The sequence below is a fragment of the Pinus tabuliformis genome, chromosome 7 (genome assembly GCF_031772625.1).
Source record: "Pinus tabuliformis cultivar Carrire ecotype Pingquan chromosome 7, CPIR1, whole genome shotgun sequence".
In the NCBI taxonomy this organism is placed as follows: domain Eukaryota; kingdom Viridiplantae; phylum Streptophyta; class Pinopsida; order Pinales; family Pinaceae; genus Pinus; species Pinus tabuliformis.
The window spans coordinates 1,539,581,154-1,539,599,347 of NC_142293.1; the positions used below are offsets into that span (position 1 = coordinate 1,539,581,154).

Genomic DNA, 18,194 nt, shown 5'->3' on the forward strand with positions numbered 1-18,194 from the left:
CTTTATCTCCTATCTTGTGCTCTCAGAAAGTATCCTATTAATGTCAAGATAATAATTTTCTTTTTTGTGTTAGATTTTATTTTTCCTGATCTTGATGTGTTTCTGCAAAGGGCCTTTATCTCGAGCTCTCAGAGGCATATTGTATTTTGATTTGATTTTTCCTGATCTTGATATTTTTCTGCAAAAGGCCTTTATCTTGATCATTGATCTACTTTTATGCTTTTGTAAAAGACTAGTGTTCGGACTCTCCTCAATGGTGAATCCAATTGGTGATCGAAGGGTTATATCATATATGAATGATGTCCAGGACGATTTTGTTTACATTTATTCTGATCTATGTGCCGTAATGTTAGAAGCTCTTGCATAAAACCCTTCAATAACACCATCTGTGGATTTGAACATTTTGGAAACCCGGAGCAGTATCAAGTTTCAATTATCACTCTCATTAACAAGATTGTATTTTCTTCTCTGCTTCCTATTTTTCTAATTTATATGGTCTTATGTTTCAGGCACCTGCAGGAAGTAATGAAATTGTTGGAGTCTTTTATAAAGCCAATGAATATGCTTCGCTGAATCCAAACTTTCTTGGGTGTGTTGAGAATGCTTTGGGCATACGAGAATGGCTGGAATCTAATGGTCACCAGTACATTGTGACAAATGACAAGGAAGGTCCTGACTGTGGTAAGTTGGGTCATGCAATGATTTCCTTTGTTATGTAGTTAGTAATCCTGCAAAATAAAATTATTGTGTCTTTTTGAAGTTCTTAATTTAACATGATCATATGCATAGAAGTTGCGCAGGGGATAACTTAAAATTATCTGTAGTTTCAGAACATAGAAGGGAAAGTTTCCAGTGTTGCCAGGATTGTGGCTTGAACCCGCCATTAGCCAAGTTTGAAATGAGTTGTCAGGCAAATGTGTTTTTCCAACTTGTCCGAGTCAAACTTGGTTGTTGACAGAGTTTGATTTTTCAACTTGTCCAAGTCAAACTTGTTTGTTGACAGAGTTTGACAGAGTTTGTTGTGAGTTTGACCTCTGAGTATGAGTATGACTTAGTTGACTGAATCAAACTTGTCTAATAAGGCCTATAAAAACCCTCATGCAACCCAATTTAGGTTATTTTTACCTCTGCTAGGTTCATTGCTTCTATCACCTAAATGCATGTTTTGAATTTGCAATTCCATCAGCTGTTGCAAGTTTCTAGTGCTACCCGTTATAAAGATCTTTAAGGCACAATCACTGTAGGTTACTTTGCCCCGGCCCTATAATCTTCTTCCACATAGTCATTTGTTTGTAGGTGGTAACCTTAATCATATTAATTTCATAAAACCTGAAAGGATGAGCCAGACCAAACAGTTCCTTCTTTTATATGCATTATGGATATTAGATCCCCTGCCCAACTAAGAAGTTCTTGCATTTCCTTCTTTTCTATGCATTATTTGTTGTCTTAGTAGTAGCCTTTCCAATCTCAATAGGTTTTAAATAGGCATTAAATGGGACAAGAAAAAAAAATTCTTAACAGTTGTAGGGTGTACAGAAATTCCCACATATCCTAGAATGTATTCATGGATTCCCTTGGACGGAATAAGGATTGTTTATTCATCAATTCCATGAAAATACAACCTACTGACAAGACATCAATGGCTATAGTATGATCTGATAAATTGAGCAGCAATTATGGAGCTCTAAACCATATGGTAACCACATATTCGGTCATGAAATTGGTTTCAACGATTTTCTTCAGGGCTATAGGGTGTACAAAAATTTTATTTTTCACTGGAATTTCCATCAGAAAAAATATTCCAAACTTTATTTAAATTTCCTTGCTCTCTTGAACTCTACGTTGCATCATGCTGATTGTATTTACTCTGTACTCTGTATTTTTTAATACTTTTTGGGTCATGAAATCGGTTTCAGCAATAATCTGAGCCAGACCAAACAGTTCCTTCTTTTATATGCATTATGGATATTAGATCCCCTGCCCAACTAAGAAGTTCTTGCATTTCCTTCTTTTCTATGCATTATTTGTTGTCTTAGTAGTAGCCTTTCCAATCTCAATAGGTATTAAATAGGCATTAAATGGGACAAGAAAAAAAATTCTTAACAGTTGTAGGGTGTACAGAAATTCCCACATATCCTAGAATGTATCCATGGATTCCCTTGGACGGAATAAGGATTGTTTGTTCATCAATTCCATGAAAATACAACCTACTGACAACACATCAATGGCTACAGTATGATCTGATAAATTGAGCAGCAATTATGGAGCTCTATACCATATGGTAACCACATGCCATTTCCAAGCCAATTATCCCACCACCCAAACTTTTGTGTGTGAGAATTTGTGCCAGATTTGGGATTCCTCTTTTCTCATTTTATTAAGTTATTAGTCTTGCGAACCTAATATGGTAAATTCCTCTCTGATTTTATACAGCAATTTTAGCATTTTAATGTGATATTTGGGACTGCTTGACACCGATGCATTGTATTTGTAGTTTTTTCATATTGTTCATGATTTTATTTTACAAACTTATTATGAAGAGCCCAATCGACTTTTGTATGTATTGTTGATTGAGAAACAATGCCTTACCAGACCTCCAATACTCAGAATTACAAAGACAACAAAAACACCCAAACATTAATAAAATAGTATTGTATGCTTTGATGATAATTTCTCTCATTCATCACTGGATGAGTTTCTGAATTTCTCATTTGTATCCATTGAGTATGCAATGCCACCATTTAAGGAATCATCCAAGCCGCTTTCCAAGTCTTTCAAGAGCATCTTGAAATTTAATAATCAATTTTTTGCAACTCGATAGGGCATAACTTTTTGTCAGTAGTTGCAATTTATATTCCTCCAAATGCTTCTAGGAATTCCAATTGAATATTGAATAAAAAACCAACAGAAAGGATTATATTAGGTTTTTTTCCCGCAGAGACTATTAATTTCCATAGCACTGTACAGATTATGTTGGTTACTCACACAACAATGTTAAATACAGATACTTTGCATCACTTCCTAAAAAAAGCCTTGGCCTACTCTGTTTTGTCTCTGGGTGATTCAACTTTCAGGGACATTTCTGGACGTTTCTGAACTACTTCATCTCCGGTAACAGCCTTAATCTCCTTTCTGAGTTTTTGTTTAATTTCTATTTCATCCATGGACCATGATAGAAAATGCTCTGCCATCAATTGTACATTAGCCACAGAGCAGATACAAAGTCTTATAAATTTGATTCAAAATTATTTCCCAATTGAATTAATTCAGTTATGTATATGCTTTCTTGATAATTTAAACTTTATTCCTATGTGTTAAACTAATGCAGAGTGGTGCCATCGTGACTGTCTTGTTTCTAGTGAACAGACTCTAGAATCTGACTTGTAGTTGTTATATATGTGATGGCAAGCTATCTTATTATAGTGGAATACCTGATATGATTGATATGATCTAAGTCAAACAGTTGACTTTGCTCATGTCCATCAAAAATCAGTTGATAGTTTTCATTTAAAAATATTTCTGCATTGTTCACTCTTTGTATACCTTTATTTGGAAATAGTCAACTATGCACATCATATAAACATTCACTCCATTACCTTGAGATTAACAAAATCCATTATAAGAAACACTTAACTATAATAAATTGAGCAACAATTATGGAGCTCTATACCATATGGTAACCACATGCCATTTCCAAGCCAATTATCCCACCACCCAAACTTTTGTGTGTGAGAATGAGAATGAAAAAACATAGCAATAGACTCCATAGAGTATTTGTCTTTGTTGTAGCGGTACTAACTATGATGACTATAGCAGGCACTGTATGAAAGAAGACAATTTCTTATCGACTGTTGATTTGGGATAATCTTCCTCATTTTGAGCAGTTATCAATGTTTGCTGGAATTCGATGAAACTCCTAAAATGATTTTACTTTAAATATATTGTGCTTTTAGATAGGGAATTTGTGCCAGATTGGGGATTCCTCTTTTCTCATTTTATTAAGTTATTAGTCTTGCGAACCTAATATGGTAAATTCCTCTCGGATTTTATACAGCAATTTTAGCATTTTAATGTGAGATTTGGGACTGCTTGACACCGATGCATTGTATTTGTAGTTTTTTCATATTGTTCATGATTTTATTTTACAAACCTATTATGAAGAGCCCAATCAACTTTTGTATGTATTGTTGATTGAGAAACAATGCCTTATGAGACCTCCAATACTCAGAATTACAAAGACAACAAAAACACCCAAACATTAATAAAATAGTATTGTATGCTTTGATGATAATTGCTCTCATTCATCACTGGATGAGTTTCTGAATTTCTCATTTGTACCCATTGAGTATGCAATGCCACCATTTAAGGAATCATCCAAGCCGCTTTCCAAGTCTTTCAAGAGCATCTTGAAATTTAATAATCAATTGTTTGCAACTCGATAGGGCATAACTTTTTGTCAGTAGTTGAAATTTGTATTCCTCCAAATGCTTCTAGGAATTCCAATTGAATATTGAATTAAAAACCAGCAGAAAAGTACTCGTAGCAAGACCAAAAGTATTGGAGTATGCCATTTCCAAGCCAATTATCCCACCACCCAAACTTTGTGTGTGAGAATGAGAATGAAAAAAAAAAGCAATAGCCTCCATAGAGTATTTGTCTTTGTTGTAGCAGTACTAACTATGATGACTATAACAGGCACTGTATGAAAGAAGACAATTTATTATCGACTGTTGATTTGGGATAATCTTCCTCATTTTGAGCAGTTATCAATGTTTGCTGGAGATCAGGACAATCAGACCTCTATCACCTAAATGCATGTTTTCAATTTGCAATTCCATCAGCTGTTGCAAGTTTCTAGTGCTGCCCGTTATAAAGATCTTTAAGGCACAATCTCTGTAGGTTACCTTGCCCTGGCCCTATAATCTTCTTCCACATAGTCATTTGTTTGTAGGTGGTAACCTTAATCATATTAATTTCATAAAACCTGAAAGGATGAGCCAGACCAAACAATTCCTTCTTTTATATGCATTATGGATATTAGATCCCCTGCCCAACTAAGTAGTTCTTGCATTTCCTTCTTTTCTATGCATTATTTGTTGTCTTAGTAGTAGCCTTTCCAATATCAATAGGTTTTAAATAGGCATTAAATGGGGCAGAAAAAAATTTCTTAATAGTTGTAGGGTGTACAGAAATTCCCACATATCCTAGAATGTATTCATGGATTCCCTTGGATGGAATAAGGATTGTTTATTCATCAATTCCATGAAAATACAACCTACTGACACGACATCAATGGCTACAGTATGATCTGATAAATTGAGCAGCAATTATGGAGCTCTAAACCATATGGTAACCACATATTCGATCATGAAATTGGTTTCAACGGTTTTCTTCAGGACTATAGGGTGTACAAAAAAATTATTTTTCACTAGAATTTCCATCAGAAAAAATATTCCAAACTTTATTTAAATTTCCTTGCTCTCTTGAACTCTACGTTGCATCATGTTGATTGTATTTACTCTGTACTCTGTATTTTTTAATACTTTTTGGGTCATGAAATCGGTTTCAGCAATAATCTGAGCCAGACCAAACAGTTCCTTATTTTATATGCATTATGGATATTAGATCCCCTGCCCAACTAAGAAGTTCTTGCATTTCCTTCTTTTCTATGCATTATTTGTTGTCTTAGTACCAGCCTTTCCAATCTCAATAGGTATTAAATAGGCATTAAATGGGACAAGAAAAAAAAATTCTTAACAGTTGTAGGGTGTACAAAAATTCCCACATATCCTAGAATGTATCCATGGATTCCCTTGGATGGAATAAGGACTGTTTGTTCATCAATTCCATGAAAATACAACCTACTGACAACACATAAATGGCTACAGTATGATCTGATAAATTGAGCAGCAACTATGGAGCTCTATACCATATGGTAACCCTCAAGCCAATTATCCCACCACCCAAACTTTTGTGTGTGAGAATTTGTGCCAGATTTGGGATTCCTCTTTTCTCATTTTATTAAGTTATTAGTCTTGCGAACCTAATATGGTAAATTCCTCTCGGTTTTTATACAGCAATTCTAGCATTTTAATGTGAGATTTGGGACTGCTTGACACCGATGCATTATATTTGTAGTTTTTCCATATTGTTCATGATTTTATTTTACAAACTTATTATGAAGAGCCCAATTGACTTTTGTATGTATTGTTGATTGAGAAACAATGCCTTACTAGACCTCCAATACTAAGAATTACAAATACAACAAAAACACCCAAACATTAATAAAATAGTATTGTATGCTTTGATGATAATTGCTCTCATTCATCACTGGATGAGTTTCTAAATTTCTCATTTGTATCCATTGAGTATGCAATGCCACCATTTAAGGAATCATCCAAGCCGCTTTCCAAGTCTTTCAAGAGCATCTTGAAATTTAATAATCAATTTTTTGCAACTCGATAGGGCATAAATTTTTGTCAGTAGTTGCAATTTGTATTCCTCCAAATGCTTCTAGGAATTCCAATTGAATATTGAATAAAAAACCAACATAAAGGATTATATTAGGTTTTTTTTCTTGCAGAGACCATTAATTTCCATAGCACTGTACAGATTATGTTGGTTACTCACACAACAATGTTAAATACAGATACTTTGCATCACTTCCTAAAAAAAGCCTTGGCCTACTCTGTTTTGTCTCTGGGCGATTCAATTTTCACGGACATTTCTAGACGTTTCTGGACTACTTCATCTCTAGTAACAGCCTTAATCTCCTTTCTGAGTTTTTGTTTAATTTCTATTTCATCCATGGACCATGATAGAAAATGCTCTACCATCAATTGTACATTAGCCACAGAGCAGATATAGAGTCTTATAAATTTGATTCAAAATTATTTCCCAATTGAATTAATTCAGTTATGTATATGCTTTCTTGATAATTTAAACTTTATTCCTGTGTGTTAAACTAATGCAGAGTGGTGCCATCGTGACTGTCTTGTTTCTGGTGAAGAGACTCTATAATCTGACTTGTAGTTGTTATATATGTGATGGCAAGATATCTTATTATAGTGGAATACCTGATATGATTGATATGATCAAAGTCAAACAATTAACTTTTCTCATGTCCATCAAAAATCAGTTGATAGTTTTCATTTAAAAATATTTCTGCATTGTTCACTCTTTGTATACCTTTATTTGGAAATAGTCAACTATGCACATCATATAAACATTCACTCCATTACCTTGAGATTAACAAAATCCATTACAAGAAACACTTAACTATAACAAGCTATACATTTTTATTTGCTAGGACACCCACATTAGCTTACTTTATTCCAACCATTGGGAGCTTTAAAGCCTGACAGATACTGATATCTGAACTCTTCCATAAGAACTACTCTTTTACATTACCCCATAAAGAAAGGAGAACCCTTACCAGATTACAATGCTTTCTGCTATAGTAAGCATTCTTACTCACAAGATTATGTTTCTCATTAGTTGATATCCGTACCCACTTCTAGAGCTAGCTTCGGATTACCTAGCTATACCGGGTGCATTTACGTCATTTTTCTCTTGCTCTGATACAAACAACATCAGCTAGCTTCGGATTACCTAGCTATACCGGGTGCTAGAGCTAGCTTCGGATTACCTAGCTATACCGGGTGCATTTACGTCATTTTTCTCTTGCTCTAATACAAACAACATCAGCTAGCTTCGGATTACCTAGCTATACCAGGTGCATTTACGTCATTTTTCTCTTGCTCTGATACAAACAACATCAGTGGTTTCAGTGTCCTGCCTTGTGTACCAGATCTGACTTGTAGTTGTTATATATGTGATGGCAAGCTATCTTATTATAGTGGAATACCTGATATGATTGATATGATCAAAGTCAAATAGTTGACTTTGCATGCACAAATTGATTTAGGATAGTGCATCTTAGTGTGTGCTCTCTGCTCTATGTTGAAACAATTTCACTTCTCTTTCCTTAGTAGCTAGGATTTTCATTGCAAAAAGAAAGTAAACGACTGTTTATCATATTAGATTGCATATTTAGGAATTGTATATCTACATCACGTGATCAACCTTAAAGGCAAACTTCTCAAGAAAGATCAACTGTAAAATAAATTTCAATAAACATAAAAACGCATTGGAACCCAACACACAACATTTAGAAGTCTAGGCTAGAGACGTATTCCGGCGTCGTAAAGCCTGGTAACTATCGCTTTCATCGTAGGTTGGGTGATTCCTCCTCTTTGAGACGAAAAGTGCCAGTACGGACTTGTGCTCCCACGTACCGTCGAGTATATATTGGGAGACCACAGTAAGCTATATCCTTTATCCTTAGGAAGACGTGTCTGCCACCCTATCGATCATAATGCACTGAACACAGCATTTGGGAAGATTGATTGTCGTACCATAAAAAGTATTCTGTAGTTTTGCGATTGGTTTGGTAATCCCCCTGTCTGGATTTGCAGAGTAGTCACTTTCGTTCCTTTTCAGACTCCTTAAAAGAAAAGGTCCATCTAAGCACTTGTCACTTCAGGCTCATTAAAAATTGAAGGCGACTAGAGTCATCTTTAGCTTTTTCTCGACTCTTAAAAATTGAAAAAGCAAGTTGTGTCAAAGCGTCATAAAATTTATTTAAATCGGAATAACATCGTTGTTCCCTCATTGGTCTTAGGTTGAGAAAATGGAGTCCACCAATCAAGGATTTCCCCTTGGGGGAATCCTACTCCCTTTTCCTCTAGGGGAGATGTTGGTGCACCTCATATGGCTACATTGTCCCTTCCAGGGCTTGCAATTGGCCCGCCAGTATGGCTTTTCTCGACCTCTGTCGTTCAAAACACCGTGATTCTTGAGCAATCAAATCAGCAACCAGATGATACTAGAGTTACCCAAATCGAAGGCGACTAGAGTCATCTTTAGCTTTTTCTCGACTCTTAAAAATTGAAAAAGCAAGTTGTGTCAAAGCGTCATAAAATTTATTTAAATCGGAATAACATCACTGTTCCCTCATTGGTCTTAGGTTGAGAAAATGGAGTCCACCAATCAAGGATTTCCCCTTGGGGGAATCCTACTCCCTTTTCCTCTAGGGGAGATGTTGGTGCACCTCATATGGCTACATTGTCCCTACCAGGGCTTGCAATTGGCCCGCCAGTATGGCTTTTCTCAACCTCTGTTGTTCAAAACACCATGATTCTTGAGAAATCGCAACCAGATGATACTAGAGATACCCCCAACCTTCTACTTCGTTTGTTTCTCCCTCTCCTTCTTCCTGTTTGCTTGGTGAAACTAGTCAAACTAAAAACCAAGTAATTGAGAAGAAGAAGAAAAGGAAGGAGAAGAAGAAGAAGAAGCCAACGACGAAAGGGGGCAACCATGCATCATCTGACAAAAATCCACACACTGCACCATCCAAACCTAAATCTCCATGTGTCATTTGCAAAGGAAATCACAATCTTCGAGATTGTCCTTGCATCCCACGGATCTTAAGGGACTGGTCTCCCCGCTTGTCGTTCCTTTCTAGCACTACTTTTGGCTATTGCATATTCCTTTACTCTTTTGAATGACATACTTCATTTTATCCTCTCATCTAGCTTTCACAAGAGCTGTCCTTTCTTTGTTTGTGAATATGTCAACTAAACAAATGCCAACTGATCCTGAGGATTAAAAACATCTAATTCCAGGCCCGTACAACATACTAAGTACCAAGCAGGTAAGCTGTTCAGAGCTTTTAGATGTTCTAGAATGGTGCCAAAGGTGAAGTTGTTTGGCTTAAAAACACTCTCCTCATTTGACCTAAAACATTTCGGGCCTCATGGCATTACCCAACGCAGGCCTTGACAATGGTGCCAAAGCTGAAGTTGTTTGGCTTAGAAACAATCTGCTTAATTGAGCAAAAACATTTAGGGCCTCATGGCATTACCCGTTCTGTGCATATCATCAAATTACAAATCCTGGAATTACATAATTTTATGTAACCTCATCTAGCATAGGCATTGCATTAAATAGTTTCAGTGCTTGGTCATTGGACCTATGTTGAGCTTAGCCACCTATCATTGCATTCTATGTAATTGCACAACTTCTCTCCACCATTATGTACAACATTCGTTTTCTCTGGAAACAAAAATACTCATGCAAAACCCAAATTCCACAATACAAATTTGCCCAATACAAAACCCACAACATAGCTCCAACGTAGCTCTGGTGTTACTACTGCCAAATTCCCTAAAAAATGTATACATTATTTGGCACGGGAAACTCAATCATCATGCCCTATCTGATTGTTTCTATCTGATTGTTTCTAACATGTGTAGGTTTTTGAAATTGTTAATTTGCAATTTTAACTATGTTTCAAAAAAAATGATCATATAAAAGTTGTTGTAATAAATATCTTTCTTCATTATGTTTACAAGCTTAGATACCCACTCATTTAGAAACAAATTGAACATGCTTCTTTCCCTTTGCCCTTTAATTCATATATTTTCAAGTAATGTTATAGGAATGTAATGAATATTAAACATCTTACACGAAGAAAACAACATTTTTGTGTTTTGTTTTGTACCAGAAAATGACAACAAACCTTACTCAAAATGCAATTTCCTCAATGTTATCTAGATCAACTCATATTCAACCATACCTACAAATTGTTGAACTTGAACCAATACAATCAATGCAAAATTCAACTCCATGATATCGTACTGCAATTTCAGACGGAACACATAAGAAACACATCATGCTTCCAAAAGATTTCAATGATCTCGTAGCAACAGGCTTGCTACAAAAGGGTTCTATTATAAATGTTAAAAGTTGGACTACCTCAGCTATCGGTCCATCAACATAAGTTTGTTATAAATTTCTTATTTCAAATTTAACATTTTTATTTATAACACATCCACTTCTAACAGTTATTCCTATGACTCTCATTTGTCGTGTAGGTCTATAAAGCTAATAGACTTTGAAATATCTACTTCATTTGCACCCTTAATTGGCAATCCAAAAACTATGAGTATCCCGATCACATCTGATGAAAACACTCCATCCTCATCGAACCCAAATCCTTTATCAAAAAGACACTGCCCTCTTCCAACTACTCCAACTCCATCCGTTCTTCCAGTTCAAATTCCCATCAAATCGTTAAACCCTTACCACTCAAATTGGTGCATAAAAGGATACGTCCAAAGGAAAATAGCTCTTCGACAATTTCAGAATCAATACGGGCCCGGTAAAGTGTTTGGTTTTGACCTGTTCGATAGATAGGGTGGAGAAATACATATTACATGTTTCAACAATGTCGCAGATTACTTTTTCGACAAAATCCAAAATGGAAATGTCTACATTGTCTCTAAAGGGAATGTAAAAATGGCTAACAAGCAATACAACCACTTGAACAATGACTGGGAAATTTTGTTGAATGCAACATCTACCATAGAACATGTTGCCAGTGAAAAAAAACATAATCCAACAGTGCAATTCAATATAAAATCAATTAATGATATCAGAACAACAAACGTCAACTCCATTGTTGATATTCTTGGTATTGTCACAGACATTTCCAGTGTATGCACTATACGTAGAAAAGACGGCTCTGAAGTTAATAAAAAAACAGTACAACTTCAAGACATGTCAGGGTATAACATAGATGCAATCTTTTGGGGAGATAATTTTAATGCCGTGTCACAAGAAATCTCCTCCCTATGTGCTACAGGAAATAACCCCATCATTGCAATCAAATCTGCGCATGTTGGAGAATTTAATGGAAAAAATATCGGCACTACAACGAGATCCATTATTCTTGTAGATCCTAACATTAAAGAGGCCCTGTTGTGGCCACCAACAACCCCCCTCTTTGTTTGGTATTAGCAATAACACCAAGCAAATGGGGACCCTTAATAAAAAATCCAAAAAACTTTTATCAAAATTTTTGTATTTTAACTCCCTAAAACTGTATCGCATCGCGAGAAGAGAGTGAAACGTTTTCCTATGCGCATAACAAGCTGCGAAGAAGCGACGCGAAATTCATCGCATCGCATATATTATGAAGCACTCTTAAATGAAAAAACTTAAGGAATCTTCGACGGCCGATATGCGATGTCGCATATCGCAACATCGCATAAGCAGCACACAATGATTGGATGACTAAGCACGATCTGCGATGTTGCGATCTGCGATAAATGCGATCATCAATTTCTGTGATGACACATCTTGATGACGCGATCCTCGATGCTGCGATGCAAGTCGCAAAAATCACCCATCGCAAAATTTCCTCGGCACAGTATTCAAGGAAAGCTGTCTGTAGACCAAAATTGGGCGCGCGCCTTAAAAGAAATTAATGATTGTATGCCAAAGTATCCAAGAAAGATTGTGTTGTGTTTTTCGAAGAGTCATTTCGTTATGGGTGTCATGATTATGCATTCATTAGAACTTAAAGCTTTCATGTCAATCTTTATCATCATTACTCTTTTCCTTTGCATAAATTGTAAGACAGAAAATAACATAAAGCAATGTGCAGGAAACATCTAAGGAAAAGGGGAAAGCGTCAATACTCGGAGAACAGAGAAGAGATGCCTTCACAAATGGATGCCGCATGCAATAGGACCACAGATTCCAGAGTATCAGTCAACAGATATTGATGTCAATAGGCCATCCAAAACTCAGAATCAAAGGCGCACAAAAGCAGCATGTTTGCAAAAGATCCTGAAGCTTATGCCCGGTAAAGCAAAAAGAAAAAAGGCGCTAAAGAAGGAAAACGCACCAGAAAAGCCCGGAACAAAGAACGGAGGCAATTTTCAATATAGAAAATTGTTCAGAGAGAAAAGTCCCTAACTTATTCAGTCATTCGCGAGGCCGGAAACCGAAATAGCAAAAGCAGAATCAGTTTGAGAGGAATTTGGGTTATTACCAAGTATACACACAGTGAATACACCCAGCCAGAGGAAGATTCTCGAAAATATCTTCTAGTTTACCAGAAAGTGGTGCCAGCGCTTGTTATTTCTATTTTCGTAGCTCAAACGAAAGGAGAAGACGACCAGCCGACTCTTCCCAGGCGAATGTTACATGCTTGCAGCACTAAGGAGCAAATACAGAAATGGTTAGGAATTAGATTTAATTTTTAGAAATAATTTTGCTTTAGTAGAAGGGCGGTCATTTAAAACCGTATCCTAAATTTATGTAATTAAGTTAATTAGTTAGCAGTATTTAAACCCTTCTCAGGAATTTGGAGAAGGGTCCAGAAATTTGTCAAAAAACTTGTCCTTAGAACATGCACTTTTGCACCCTCGGAGGGGGTTTTTGATGAATGGTTGGATCGAGATTTATCAATGTTTGCATTTGATATCTGCTACTGATGTTGCACTTTTGTACTCTTAGTAGATGTTAGAGCAAGTAGAGATAAATCGTTTTTGCTTGAAGCTTATGAGTAGGATTAGTCATAAATGGTACTTTTATCTCTTGACCATTTCTGCTTATATTCTTAAAGAGATATACAGTTTTCAGTTGTTTATATGTTACTGCATGAATGTATGAGTTACCATTTGGCACTTCTGTATGGTGGAGTCATTTATTTGTGTTTGATATATGAATAACTTATTATGCGATATGTTGTTCACAACTATTTTGCTTAACTTTTTATGCAAAGTGGTTTATCTTAATTGATTTCTATTCTTATGATAGCTAAATGATCTTTATTACCAGTTATTGTTTGAAATCTCTTTAGATCGCATAATAGAAGAAATGCATCCCGGGTTAGCATAGATTAGATGTGTTGTTTCTCATTAGATTACAATAGCATAGATATAGTTCAGAAGTTTGAATTAAATTAGCTCTAAGTACTCTTAGATCAGCATCATCCAACTCTACACACACACACACCCCTTAGATTGGGAAACTGGTCCCATTATCCCCAGTCGGACCCGCTATACCAAACGGATAAGGAGCTGCCAACCAAGGTCCGGACCGGGCGGGTATCCCCCTTGTTGTCGACCCGATTTTCGAGGCTTCAACATATTTGGCGCTAGAAGGAGGGCCCGAACTATGAATGGCACCTAAATCAAAATCTAAATACCATTCTGAGAGTAAATCGCCCTCATCAACTCCCCCGACTTCCCCAGTACGTTTAAATCCAGAGTCAGAAGTCGCTCGAGTATTAACCGCTGCTACATACCCTAATATTTCAGACCAATCTACCATTGAACCCCCTGAAGTTCAAACTCTAATTCGCAAACTCCAGGGATTTTCTATTTTTACACAGAAGTCTGATAAATCTCAAAGCAGCGTGACTTCGCAGTACAATCCTGCTCACCCCCTGACCAGATTAAAGAGTGAAAAATTTGGCATCCAGCCAACTGAATTCCCTCTCCCCACCAGGAAAAGAGCAAGGAAAACACCACCAGAGTCTGACAGTGAGACTCTTTCATCTACATCGTCCATTTCAACTCCCTCACCGTGAAGTCAGTCACCCACATCTTCATTCCAAACCACTCATCCATCTTCCACAACCCCTCCTCTTCAATCATCTAAGATCATAATATCTTCATCTTCCCAGCCTCAGGGATCATCCTCTGCACTTTCATTTACTAGCAGTTCAACGATGGCCCAGTCTCCATGGAACAATCCTGGGGCAGTTTTAATGCCTCCACCCCTGAGCCAAATACCGGCCCATCCTGAGAAATGGCTACCCAAATTCAATCCAGAAGCAGGCATGCTAGCCGAAGAGCACATTAATAATTTCATGCTTTCTGTCAATCTCAACAGAGTTACCAACGAGGATGCTGTTGTCCGGCTTTTTCCCTATAGAATGCAAGGAATAGCCGGGTCATGGTACTTTTCATTACCTTCCAGGTCTATCACAAGTTGGGACATTTTTCAAAGTCAATTCCTTACCAAGTTTGGTGATGACAGATCAACGGCAACGTTAATCAATGACCTATCCAATCTTAAAGCCGAGGCTAGAGAACCCATCAAAGATTTCAATTTACGGTTCAATAAAATCCTCAACAAAATTCCCACTGCTTCCCAACCCAGCGAAGAAGTCCGATGTGAATGGTACATTACGGCCTTACCATCAAACTTAGCAATCTTCGTGGATAGGGCAAATAAGACAACCTTAGTTGAAAACCTGACAGAGGCGATAGCAGTAGAGAAACACGTAGTAGCCTTGGAAAAAAGATCTACGATAGAGGAACGCAAATCTAAGAAAGTCTCCTTCAAGGAAGACCCCAAGAAGAAACAAAGGAAAGACCCTTTCGATTTAGAAGGATTACAAAAAGTATTAAAAACCATGTCCAATGAGACGATTGACATAAAAAAACAAGTAGCAGAAACTTCTTCAAAAAAGCCCTACAGAGCTTTTAAAAGAGGCCCTTCAATGGATGTGAAACCACCCAACGCTATCTCAAACGTCGAATCCGAAGAAGAGGAAGAAGAAGAGAGTACCACTGAAGGGCAGACCGATGACGAAGAAGTTGTGGAACTACAAGGAATGTGGGATTTCATTCTCCCGCAAGAAGAAGATCAAGAAGCATTTCCGGTTAGCACACGAAGCAAAAATCAACTTGATCCTCCCCAAACTACCCCTAAGCAGAAGGGTGCAAGCCCTGCAGCAAAAGATAAAGTCACAACAAAGAAAACGACCGCTAAAGCGACTCAATCTAGCCCAGTCCAATCAGATCAAACACCTCCATCAAGAACACTGATTGTGTCGGATGAAATGGAGTACAATATTATTGATGACATGAAAAAGACTAGGGCTAATATCACTCTTTATGAATTGAGCAAATTGAAACATCAACAGAAGATAATGATGAAAGAATTACATGCCGTGCCTACTACATCTTTGCCTACAGCTGTAGCTTCCCACAACATGGGAAAACCTCCAACCAACACGATCAATAAGGTTGATCCAAATGACATCGCCTTGATTGGAGGAAGATCAAGGTCTCACACTCCCCCTTTTCTTCTCACTTATGAAATATTCAATAAAAATGTGCACAATTGTTTGGTAGATTCTGGTGCTTCAACGAATATTTTGTCCAGATCAATATGTGCCAAGTTGAATGTTCAACCACAAAAATCCACAGTGCGCATAGTTCAGCTTGATCGATCTCAAGTCGAAGTGATTGGTGAACTTAATCAAGTGACCATAAGATTGTCATCTAACCCGAAGGTATGTCAGGTTATCGACATTCTAGTAGCTGATATCCCAGAATTCTATGGCTTGATTCTTAGCAGGGATTGGTCCGAAAAACTCCATGGATACTTCTCAACCGACTCGTCGCACATGTGGTTACCCTACAATGGTAAACCGAATCAAATAAAGGTTGAACAAGAGTTACACCAGAAGTACATAGTAACGGAATTGGAGGGAGAAAATGAAGCAATAGCATACAACAGCAGTATCATAGGCAATTACTCGGTAGATTCTTTCCTCGGCAATTTCAATGCTCATACATCACCTTACTTAGAAAATTCAGTTTTGTCCCAAGTCGAAAATTTTTCCCAAACTGATAATTCAAAGTGTGTTAATTTTTTAGATAAACCTGTAAATACATCTTTGTTTTGGAAATTATATTTTGATGGCTCTAAATCTAACGAAGGAGCAGGAGCAGGATGTGTTCTGATTAGCCCAGAAGGAAATAAGACCATGCTTACGTGCAGACTTGAATTCGATTGCACAAACAATACAGCGGAATATGAGGCCTTGGTGCAAGGCCTATACAAAGAAATCGGGTTGAACGTCAAGTACCTTCAAGTCTTCGGAGACTCTGAGATTGTCGTCAAACAGGTACGTAACACCATACATTGCCTATCAGGTCATTTGAAACACTATCAATCTTTAGTACAAGATCTGACTGAGCATTTCATAGCATTCAATATTTCGTCAATCCCAAGACTCCAAAATGCGAGCGCAGACCTTTTAGCTAACGTAGCCTCTAGACTGATTCCCTCCGAAGATTTTAGTCCAGATAGATTCTCAATAGAATTAATCTTTAGACCATCCATCCCTGACAACATTACAAATTGGAGAGTATTCAATGACGATCCTAATATTGTAAATTTCCTTACTTCTGAAGGATCCTACTCCAATCAAATAATTGACGAAGACCATCATGATCGACAAATACAACAAGATAGCACTGATAATGCTATACCTAAATCGGTGGTTAAGTTAGAAGACTTATATGATTTGAAAAGTCGGTTTAAAAGGTCTACCAATTCTAAGCTCTACAGTTCAACTCTGAACTACGAATTAGTAAACCTGGGAACTGATGATAAACCACAGAACGTTAATCTAGGCCACGGCCTAGCCCCTGAAGAAAAACTAGCGTATATCCGTCTTTTGAGACAATACAAAAATGTTTTTGCCTGGAATTACGATGAGCTGAAGACATACGACACTTCTATCATTCAACATACTATCCCTATGATTGACAATGAAAAACCTGTCCAACAGAAACTCAGAAAAATCCACCCCAATTTAGAAAATCAGATAAAAACTGAGCTAAATAAGTTATTAAGAGCCAGAATAATTTTCCCCGTCAGACATTCCAAATGGGTCTCCAATATGGTACCCGTTAGAAAGAAAAACGGAGATATTAGAATCTGTATCAATTTTCGGAATCTCAACAAAGCCTGTCAAAAAGACAATTTTCCCCTCCCACCTATGGAACAAATATTACAGGCAGTAGCAGGCTCAGAATTAATGTCTTTTTTGGATGGATTTTCAGGATACAATCAAGTGCTAGTACATCCCGATGATCAGTTAAAAACCACATTCCGAACTAAATGGGGCACATACGCATATCGAAAGATGCCATTTGGTTTGATCAATGCCGGCGCTACATTTCAGAGAGCCATGGACATCGCATTCAAGGGTTTAGTCAATAAATCTGTAGTGATTTATCTGGATGATATAACAGTGTACTCCAAGAAGCGAAGCGATCATCTCAAAGACTTGAAACAGATCTTTCAATGATGTTTAAGGTATGGGATTTCACTTAACCCAAAGAAATCTTTTTTCGCATTAAGTGAAGGAAAACTTCTAGGATTCATAGTGTCAAAATCTGGTATTCACATTGAGCCTGACAGAATCAAAGAAATTTCTGAAATATCCCTACCTCATAACAAAAAAGCCATGCAATCTTTCCTTGGTCAAATCAATTTTGTGAAGAGATTTGTCCCAGATTTTTCAAGGA

General features: G+C 37.0%; 1 pseudogene; it reads left to right on the forward strand.

The window, feature by feature from the left end:
- Positions 1–253: 253 nt before the first annotated feature.
- LOC149253762 (uncharacterized) overlaps positions 254–18,194 on the forward strand; it is a 95,172-nt pseudogene continuing 77,231 nt past the window's right edge.